Here is an 11,126-nt window from a genome sequence, read left to right on the forward strand (position 1 = left end):
ACATTCTAAAGAGCGTTGATTGACCTTGGAACTTCTCCGCGTTGATTGCACTTGGAACTTCTCCGCGTTGATTGACCTTGGAACTTCCCCGCGTTGATTGCACTTGGAACTTCTCCGCGTTGATTGATCTTGGAACTTCTCCGCGTTGATTGACCTTGGAACTTCTCCGCGTTGATTGCACTTGGAAATTCTCCGCGTTGATTGACCTTGGAACTTCTCCGCGTTGATTGCACTTGGAACTTGGACAAATGTTACCCAAGAATGAATAAATTCACGTCGGTAAATATAAGTAAAAAACGTGACTTCTTTTTGTTGACGTCGATGAAGTTGTTTTGATTTTATCACTCTATTTATTTAAAAATTTTAATTATTAAAATAATAAGTGCGTCTCTCATACGGTTCAAGTCCTATGTCACCTTTTAAATACGCGAAACGGTTTTTATCTTGACTGTTTCGATCGCCGTTTTAGTACGGATTCGCCATCAACAACAAGATCTGCTAGTGTCTTTTATAATCGCTTGTAAAATGCTCACAGAATACCTACGTTTATTTATTTACGGTGTGTGTGGATGATGCAGCTACTGTACTCAATAACTTTTGTTTTGTATAAATTTATTTTTACGTACTCATGTAAGGCATTGACTATTTTTGTTGAGTAGGTATGTTTGTTGCGTCACTTAACATAATACATTGTAACTGAAATGATTTGTAAAACAATGAAAATATAAATCTTGATTTAAAAGAGTGGCACATTATTTACTTGCTATTTCTTCTCATTACCTCAAGCCTTTACGAAGTAGCAGCAGATTCAATAAGAAAAAAATAGTCAATAAGTGTCTTTCCGTGACCTACATGAATAAAGTGATTTTGATTTAATTTGTCATAAACAAAAAAGGTTTTATTGTACTTCTAATTAATAGTCCGGTATACAAAGATTCGACTAGTAGGTACAACAAAGCGGTTGAAGAGTTGATAAAAATTGTATTTCGCTGTATACTTTGCTACTTTATGTAGGTACTATACGTAATCACATCGATTCGGTTCTCTTTACTTGATATAAACTCCAAAAATACAATTATGCGCACGATATTTATTAATGAAAGTTTATTGATAAACTTTCAACTATAGGCATCCTACTTTAAGTTTATAGCCTGCTTTTTTATTTAATGAGAAGATACAGATCATTTATCATTCAAATACAAATATTTTTATTCAAAATAGGATTTAAAATCACTTATTGAACGTCAAAAACTACTACCCATTCAAAAGAGACTGCCTCAGACCTGAGAAGAATGGGCGCAAGAAACTAAGCGGGCTTTTTTTTTTAAATATAAAATATAGATTACAATGTGATATCGTACAATAAAGATTTATAATTAAAGAGCCTGAGGGTGTTCGCTTTATTCCCAGTCCGTGGTGTTATTAAGAAAATCGTATATGCTATATATATATATACCTTTCCCACACAAACGATTTTTAACAATTCTTTTAAATTTCGTAACACATTTTTTTTGTACATTTTCTGGGATCATATTGTAGAAGCATATACATCGCCCAACAAAAGACTTACTTAGTCAACCCAACCGAGTAGTAGGCTTAACAAGTTTATGTTTGTTCCTCGTGTTAACATTATGAATGTCACAGTTTCTAGAAAATTCTTCAATGTGCTTATGAACATACAGAACATTATCAAAAATGTATTGAGAAGGAACAGTCAAAATGTTTATTTCTTAAATTCTTTAATTCCATCGAAATGTAAAGACGAAATTGAAAGTAACTACTTTTTGCTTAGGTATTTATTTAAAGTGTAATGATGATGTCACTGAAGTGGCAGAGGGCCGAGCACATGGTTCGACGTACAGATGGCCGGTGGGGCAGAAAAATCCTTGAATGGCGATAGCGTACCGGAAAAGACAATGTTGGTAGACCTCCCACAATATTGACCGACGATCTGGGCAGGTCGCCGGAATACGTTGGATTAGGGCAGCGCAGGAGCAATCAATAATGCACAGTATACACGCATTGAACTATTCACTAAATCCATTCAATTTCACTCATAAGATATTTATTTATTTATTTTATTAAAGCCTATTACAATATTAAAACTATTACTAATTTATTTACAATATTTTTTATATATCATCCCACTGCTGGGCAAAGGCCTCTCCCTTCTTTTTCCATTGGTCCTTATTGTGTGTTCTGCGTGACCACATCACTCCTTCGTAATTTACTAGGTCGTCTCTCCATCTAGTACCAGGTCTACCTCTTCTATACTGCTCCATCTTTCGTTACTGGCCCTTGATATATGGCCTGCCCAATTGCATTTTGCAGGTTTTGCGATTCGTATTATGTCTTTAAGTTTACTTTTTTTCCGTATTTCATAAAATATACACAACACTAATGTTGCACAATACGTCAGTTGTATAGCTACAAATATGCAGTATATTATATAAGCAATTAGCAAGTATTATAAGGCTGTGCTCGTGTTGGGATCTAAGTTGCACGGAAACCTGGATAAAAAGGCATAAAAGGCATTTATTTTCTCAAAATTGATTCCTTTAGAATTCTTTTTGATGTCATTTCTTATACTACTAGATACTACTACCGCTTCGGAAACAAATGGCGCTCTGAGAGAGAAGAAGCGGCGCAAGAAACTCTCCCAGCATTCTTTTTTTTGCGCTCTTTTCAATAAAAATATACAATATTGTACAGTTGCTATAAAATAATCACAATCTAGTCCCAGGCTGTCCGATCATTTAGATACCTCAGTATATACACGGAGTAAATTATGACAATTTGTGATGTTTTGGATCGTGGTAAATTTTGTGTAATCTGTGTGTGTTTGTTGTATTGGCATATTATTGGTGAATAATCGAGTCCCTATAGGTATATACAAAGTAATTAGTATTAAAAACATTGCATACTATCTTATGTTTACTGCGATTAATTAGTAGTCTTGTTATTCATATTCAAAATTGGTATATAATCTCTTTTTGACTGTCGAAAATTACTAGGTAGTTGGGTACCTACCTACCCATTCGGAAATGAATGCTTCAAACCTGAGAATAACGGGCAAGAAACTCAGCGCGCTTCTTCTTTGTTTCTTTTTAAATACTATCAAATTATATAATTAATATTTACGGATTTCGCTCCATTCCCAATCTGTGGTATTATTAAGGAAGTCATATATGTAATCTACTGTATGGTACTTTAAGTATGTACTCAATAGCTATAACTATGTTTTTACTTATAAATTTACAATTTTTTGACTTACTCGTGCAAGGCATTTAGTATTTGACGTTTGTGTATTTTGTTGCATCACTTTGCATATCATATTGTAATTGAAATCACTTGTTACCATTATTTTTTTTGAATACCATTCTGTTTTGAAAAGAGTTTTACCTTAGAGTTTCTTGCTCGCTCTTCTCTAAGGAAATCTGCCTTACGAACTACCTGTAAGAAAAAATGACATATTTAAATCAATGTAATGCAATTTACCTACGAAATAAAAATATTTTTGTTTGTTTGTTTATTAGTTACCTTTGCATCATAAATGTCTTTTAACAGTTTTGTTTGATTTCGTAATACATTTACTTTGATCATTTTCTGTTAGCTCATTGTAAAGGCATAATATACATCGCCCCACAAAAGACTTACTAACTCAACTTAGTCGAGTAGTAGGCAATTAGGCATAATAAGTTTATGCAGATGCGGCCATTCTATTTTGAAAGTGAGGTAAACTTCAGTAAGTTTTTTACTTCTGGACCATCACGTTGAATTTGCAAAATGTTAGATTCTGATGATCTCCCAAATGTTGAAGTTATAAAAAGTTGAATTTCCCACCCGGACCACAATGTCGAATTCGCACAATATTGAGTCTTAACTACTTACTAGGAGATGTCGAAATAGTAAAAAAGTATAGAAAATCGAAAAACAAAAGTAAAAAAAATAACACCAATTACCAGTTCTATGTACATACCTACCTATGATCTTTCGAAAACATATTTTCTTGAGAAGGAGTCATAATATTTTTACTTTAAAGTTTGTTTAATTTCATACTAAACGAACAGAAATTATGAACTAGATTGACAATAGAAAAGGATGACACATCACTTATGACTTTACTTAAATAATTTTTACTTAATAAATTAAATAATAAATAAATAAATAAATTTAATTACAAGTGGCTTTTTGAATAAATTCAGATTATTTATTTATTATATTTTTGCTATGTACATATTGCAAATTCATCTTTTAACGAACCCAATAAATGAAATCAGATTAAAATCACTTTTTTCATGTAGGTCACGGAAATGACAATTATGAATGGCAAAAGTTTACTTTTCTTCTTACATTAACTGCCACTTCATATAAGGATGAGCTTAATGAGAAGTGGCAAGAAATTCATTCCCACTCTTTTAAATCAACATATTTGCACCTTCATCGTCTTCCAAATCATTTCAATTACAATATATGTAAAGTGCAACATTTTAGGAACTCAACATTGTGGGTCCGGTGAACTGTTAACTTTGCGTTTTCTTTGACAAATTCGACATCATAAAAATACAACATTTTGCAAATTCAACATTGTGGTCCAGAAGGACTTCAAATACTATATGAAAAGGGGGGCACATAGGGGTAGATATATATATTGGTTTTATGCTAAAAGTATTTATTTACTTAAGGTACTAAACTTATCTATGACACTTGCTAAATAACTATAATTAATGGTTCTACCGGTGAGTACGCGGATTTCTAGTATTAATTGGTTAAAATGGTTGTTAAAAACCAGTTCTGTATTGTTATAGGCAAATGGTTAATGGTAACTAGGACCGACCCGATCAATGGTTACTCGCGTACTGCATCTCTACTGTGCATTGGTAATAATGTTTAAATTGGTTACTCGGGCCGGTCCTGTAATGGTTAATGGTAACTAGGACCAGTCCGACCAATAGTCACCCGCGTACTGCCTTACTAAAGGCAACACATGGTTTTATTACAATTAATTTTATCTACTAAGCAATATTTGTAATATAATGCTGTTCGATGGATTTACTTCGAACACTATAATTAACACTTTTCCAGCTCACTCAATACTTTAAATAGGTAGGTACTATAAGAACGTAATATTAAATCAAATTGATAGATATAGGTACTGTAAGTAACGATTTTGTAACTCATACTTCAAGTAAAATAATTAAAAGGTGACAAGAGTTGACGAACGAATGGAAAAACAGAGATTCCCCGAGCGATACAGGAGCAGAACATTATATTCCCGACTCCCGAGCTGACTCGAGTGCTCTGCGATAAAAAAACCGATCTTCAAGTGTTTTGAGGCGCGATATTCAAGTCCTACATAATTATGTTTTGAATAAATGAATAAGTTAACTAACTTTATTTTAATTTACCGTTATGTTATAACCTTAATATGTAAGTAGTTAAGGTTCAAAATCACAAGTTTGAATTAAAAAATATATATAGTTAAACAGACGTGTGGCACTCGGGGACTGCCGCTGTAAAGCTATTGCATAGCATTTTTTATCAACTTATACAATTATAATTATTTATTTATTCTTCTTTGATAATAATTCAAGTTTTTTCTTTGATACTAATTCAAGTTACATTTTTTGAGCGTGGTGACCGATAAGAAAACATTTTTTTTCTTTTATTGAATAAATGAGAAGTTACTTAATATCGTTTCAAATATTTTTATTATGATACAATACATGTAGGTTATTCAGGAATGTTTATCATTGAATCTATAGGTTTATGGTAACTGAAATAAGAAACATAAGTTTGAGACTTGATATCCTCTAAATATCTAGAAAATACCGCGTCAATGGTGGTCCCATATTTTGTTGTAGATTCTTGTAGCAAGTAGTTATTATTAATTACATTAATAAACAATCTACCTACATAGGTTTTTCGTATTTTTGAATGAGTTACTGGGTGATCTGGTCTCCAGGCTTGGCTAGAGGTCCTAGGTCTATGTGTTGAATTTAAATAGACATCTATCAGTGAATTTTACTTCACACTTAAACACGCTTAGGACTGTCTACAGTGTCTTCGCTCAAAATAGTCCCATTTAGCAGCAAAACGTCGTCGTTCCGCCATAATTATAAATAAAAGCTTTTTCTGCAGTTATTTGAATATTTTGAAGATTTTGTACACTGTGATCACTAATTACTAACACTAATCAACTAGAAATAAGAATTAAATTAGAATTTTTTAAAAGAATTTTTTATTACTTTATATAGAAATACAACGTTTGCTGGGTCAGCTAGTAATATATAGAAAGAAGTTTTAAGACTTATGTTTTGCTTTATTCGTATATTATTTTTATTTGTTTCATTGTGTATTATTTTCCACATAAATCGTGATTTATTTTCAGCTGAGCTGAATTTATATGATATTTATAATTTTCTTAGATTTATTTAAACAACCTTTTCTAATTTTGCAATATCTAATCTTAATATATGTAAATCTCGTGTCACAGTGTTTGTCCTCAATGGACTCCTAAACTAATGAACGGATTTTAATGGTGATTACTTCATGGAGTGCAGTTTGGTCCAACTTGAGAGATTAGTAGTTTTTATTTCGATTTGGGACCCATAAATATTTTTATTTTCAATATTTGTTTTGTATGGACATATTTTCTATGAGAGAATTTAGTGACGCACGGTTTGACAGTTCCGCTGTGAAACAATTTCATTCTAACAACAGGGAGCATATTTACGAAATAATTTTTGATGTTTTGAAATATAAAACAGTTGTTTTTTTACCATCTACAGAACAACGTCTGTCGGGGCAGCTAGTAAGTATATAAAATTCTCGTTACCCGTTGTTTGTTACCAAACTCCTCCGAAACAGCTGAACCGATTTATGTGAAATTCTGTGCGCATGTCGGGTAGATCAGAGAATCGGCCAACATCCATTTTTCATACCCCTAAATGATAAGGGTGACCCTAAATATATATTTTTTATTTTTTTGACAATGTTTTTTTAAAGTGAAACTTTTATTACATCGTCTCAAACTTTTTCGTCTGTGTGTCGCGTGACGGTCGGGCGGCGCCTATAGTTCGCAGCAGCTGACCGTGTAGTGTATAGACTATTACTCATTTGTGCCAATGCTCCATGCTATTTTGTTTGTTTTTATTATTTCCCATTATCATTCCAATTTTCCAAGTATAAAATTAAGATGGATAAAGCGTATTTTATACCCTTAATGGAATATTATTCCAAAAAATTTATCCATAATGTGAAAGAAAAGTTTCAATTTTACCGTGGTATCATAAAACCACACAATCCTTTTTATTTTAGTATGATTTAGCATTAACAAAATACATACAACTTCAAATTTTCGTCCTTCTACGATCCACTTCTATTTTTGTATCGCGATTTTTATATTATTCTTTTCATCCACAAATCCGCTATAGGGTTGCAAGTTGGCGATCGAATACAATAATTGTAGTATATTTGGTGGGTCTGAGAATCGGTTGCATTTATTTTTTATACAAAAATTTTAATTAAGGAATTTTTTTTATTACTTTATATGGCACTACAACGTTTGCTGGGTCAGCTGGTGTTTTATAAAAAAAATTTAGTAGGAACTTTATTTTTGGTTTGTGATAGAAGTAGCTAAAGATCATTTATTTTGACATGATTTTTTTAATTCCTAAGGCTTATTTTGTTATTAGAGTATATTTTGTTAGTAATTTAGGTAGGAAGGTGAAAGAGTGTGTACCATGGACTATAGGATGATATGTATGGTAAGGACTGACAGGACTCGTAAGGTTAACGTCTCATATGTCGGTTATCTCGTTAGCCAAGATGTCGTTTGGTGGCACACATCATTAAGGGTGACTTGTACCTTCTGATGTTGATGGAAGTATCTAAAAATAAAATATGAAGTAACTAAGTGCTGGAACAGGAACTTATAAAACGGCAATTAATAATACCACCAAAAACATAACTCGTGAAATAAACAATGTCTTGCAACACAGTTCATCTACGGTAAAAAGTTGTGAGATCTATGTAATGTCAGGGCGGTCAATTTAAAACAGGCATATGTTCTCAAAATTTATTAAGAATTCTTTTTGATGTCATTTGTATGAAGAATCATTAGCAAGCAATACAATCTAATGGCTATCATCTATCACAAAAAGAAAATCGTTAGTACGAAGAACGTTTTCAGTTTACGTCAACTATCTGAACTTTTTTGCCAGATTTAGGGCTGTATTATTTACTACATAATGCTTTAATTTTTGGAGAAAACTTTCACGGTGAACGCAGTCAAATGCTTTGGACAAATCTAAAAAAAAATGCTTCAGACCCTAGTGAAATCGAATTGATTATTGTTCAATAATTTATAAAAATGCATTTGTAGGTGCTGAAGCAAACTTTGTAAAAAATTAAATAAACAGCACTTAAATAGGCCTAAAATTAGCAGGTTCAAAAGAACTGCCCGATTTAAACAAAGGTGCTGTATTTTATGAGGTCAGGGAACAAAAACCTATTCTGCATTCGTTATATATTATTGATAATTCAGGTGCTATAATGTCAGGTATGTTTTTATAATATCTGGAGTTAAAGTATAAAATTTCCGATTTGTACTGAAAAATTTAAATTCGTTTTTAGGGTTTCGTAGCCAAATGGCAAAAAACGGAACCCTTAGACGTAGGTCAATCTTAAAGTTTTGCGCAACTTAAAAAACAAAATGTTAAACCAAAATTTTATGTTTATTGCTTTTCAAAATACCTACTCTCCTTTACATTTTACAAATTTTTTCATGCGATTGAACTACTTTTTAAAACAGGAGGACCAGAGATGTGAAGGCATGTTTTCTACGTGCTGATTGAACGCTATTCGGAACAAAGCATTTCTAAGGAAATGGTAAAAGTGAAAGCTCTCATTAAATTTTTGATTTAAGGGAAAATACAGAAATCACAGGGTTCTAGGTCGGGGCTATGTGCAAGATGGGTGACGAGTTGTACTTTTTCGGAAGCTACAAATGACTTAGTTTTGTCGGCTGTGTGTGAAGAAGCGTTGTCATGATGTAGCGGCTTTTTGGTCGTCTTTCGCGAACATTTTTTATCACACTGGGTAAACAAATGGTAGAATACCACTCGGCATTAACACTCTTTTGATCTTCATCTTCTTTTTGTGCAGATGGGACCCGTAGCTGGGAAAAAAATTGGGATGATTTTTTAACAACGTTTCTCATCTGCCTTACTTTTGTTGGCCTGTTGTCATTTTCAAACACCCATTCACAAGATTGCTGTTTTATTTCGGGTTCAAAACAAAAAATCCACGTTTCGTCTCCTGCGACAATGTCATAGACAGCATTAGATTGTCTGTGGTCGTACTATATAAGCATCTGTGAGCACCATTCCAAGCGAGCCCGCTTCTGTTCCGCTGTCAATTCATGAGGGATCCAACGACAGCAAAGTTTCCGAACTTTCAATTCTTCGTGTAATATTTTCTGAATTTGGCTCTAACCAATCCCCAATAGTCCTCGAATTGTCTCTTAGGTATTCCTCTGGTTTTCTTCAACTAGCCGCTTAACAGTAGCCACATTATTTTCGTTGACGGCAGTTGAAGCCCGCAAAATTCGTCATGTAAAGAAACCCGACCTCTCTCAAATTCAGCAAACCATCGCCTCACGGTAAGTGAGGTGAGGTGCTCAAGTAAGGTGCTTTTCTCCAAAAAGCATTTTGAAGACGAGCGGTACAGTTTTGCGGAGAGAGAGAACTTTTAAAATCATAAAAAATCATCGCTCTAAAATGTTTTCGACTTAATTCCATTTTCGTTGCGTACGTAGAACTTTGATGTGTGATAAAAACAACTGACAAATGATTTCCCGCCAATTGTTTTTTTTTTTATTACTAAGAAGGTTGCAAAGTTTAAAAAAATATAACATTCAAAATTCAAATAGTTCCGATTAGCTAGAAGTGCAAAACTTTTAGTGTGCCCCATGTAGAGTTGTCACGTCTGTCTGCCTATCCGTGTATGTCACAGTTTTTTTTTTCAAAACTATAAGACTGTACTGTTGAAGTTTAAATACTAATAGCCTCCTATCAATATCTACCAATAAACATAAGAAAATATCCCAACGGAGGAACTCGGGGTAAATAGTACTTTTATAGCTGGCATCACATTTTTTAATGGCGTTTGTTTTGTGTACAAAACATCTTGTTGTTTCGACGAATATATTAGCTTAAATTATAAATTGTGAAATATTACTTAGGAGGGGAATGTGATTTTCTTATCGTTATTCTTATGTACGACGACACATTGTGTTGTGAGTATTCAAAGTCAAATAAACTTTATTCAATTATGCTTAAACTTAGCGCTTTAAATAGGGAGTTACTATAAATATTTATTTTACTATGTTTCTCATAATAAAGCTCCTATAAGCGTATCCAACTTTAGTGGATACCCATTGCTGCCCAATCATTAAAACAATGTCTTTCGCAGAGTGTAAAAATGGTGTGGTATTTACCAAATTATTTCTAACGTTTTCAAGACGGCTACCAGTAACTGTTATAATCATCACCTTTTTTGGTCTGATATTGTGCAATCTTTTATTTACATAAATAAGTTGCCCACAATGGTCGGACTGAAGATTATTTTATTTTTAAAACGTTAGGTGAAAAGTAATACTTTCGTGTGGAAGCTAACTTTTAGATTTTTAACCATATTGTTAACTTTTATAACTATACAGGAATACGTGTATCACACCAAATATATTTGAATACAATAAAATCACAAAAATACTAATCGCCAAACATAACAGCTCTTTGTTTATTTGCCTCAAAGTTGACAAAGACATTGGGGCAAACAATAAAATTGGTTACACGATAGAGATGCAAGAACAATAGCTTTGCCCCGTTCTATCTCAAGCTAAGTTGTATTTTGCTTATCATTTCTATTTGTAATGAAGTTACCGACGCTACTTTTGTAGCCTTAATATTCTAAGACTACGTAATTTAAAACTTGGCTTTCTTTCACTTTCAATTTGAGTGAAGTGTTATCTGCAAACTATACTACCCATCTTTACGTTATTTTCTACAAGTCTGAATATCAACAAAAGATATAACATAGGAAAAAGCTCTACTTTCTAATCT

Source organism: Leptidea sinapis, chromosome 11 (assembly GCF_905404315.1).
Source record: "Leptidea sinapis chromosome 11, ilLepSina1.1, whole genome shotgun sequence".
Classification (NCBI taxonomy): Eukaryota; Metazoa; Arthropoda; class Insecta; order Lepidoptera; family Pieridae; genus Leptidea; species Leptidea sinapis.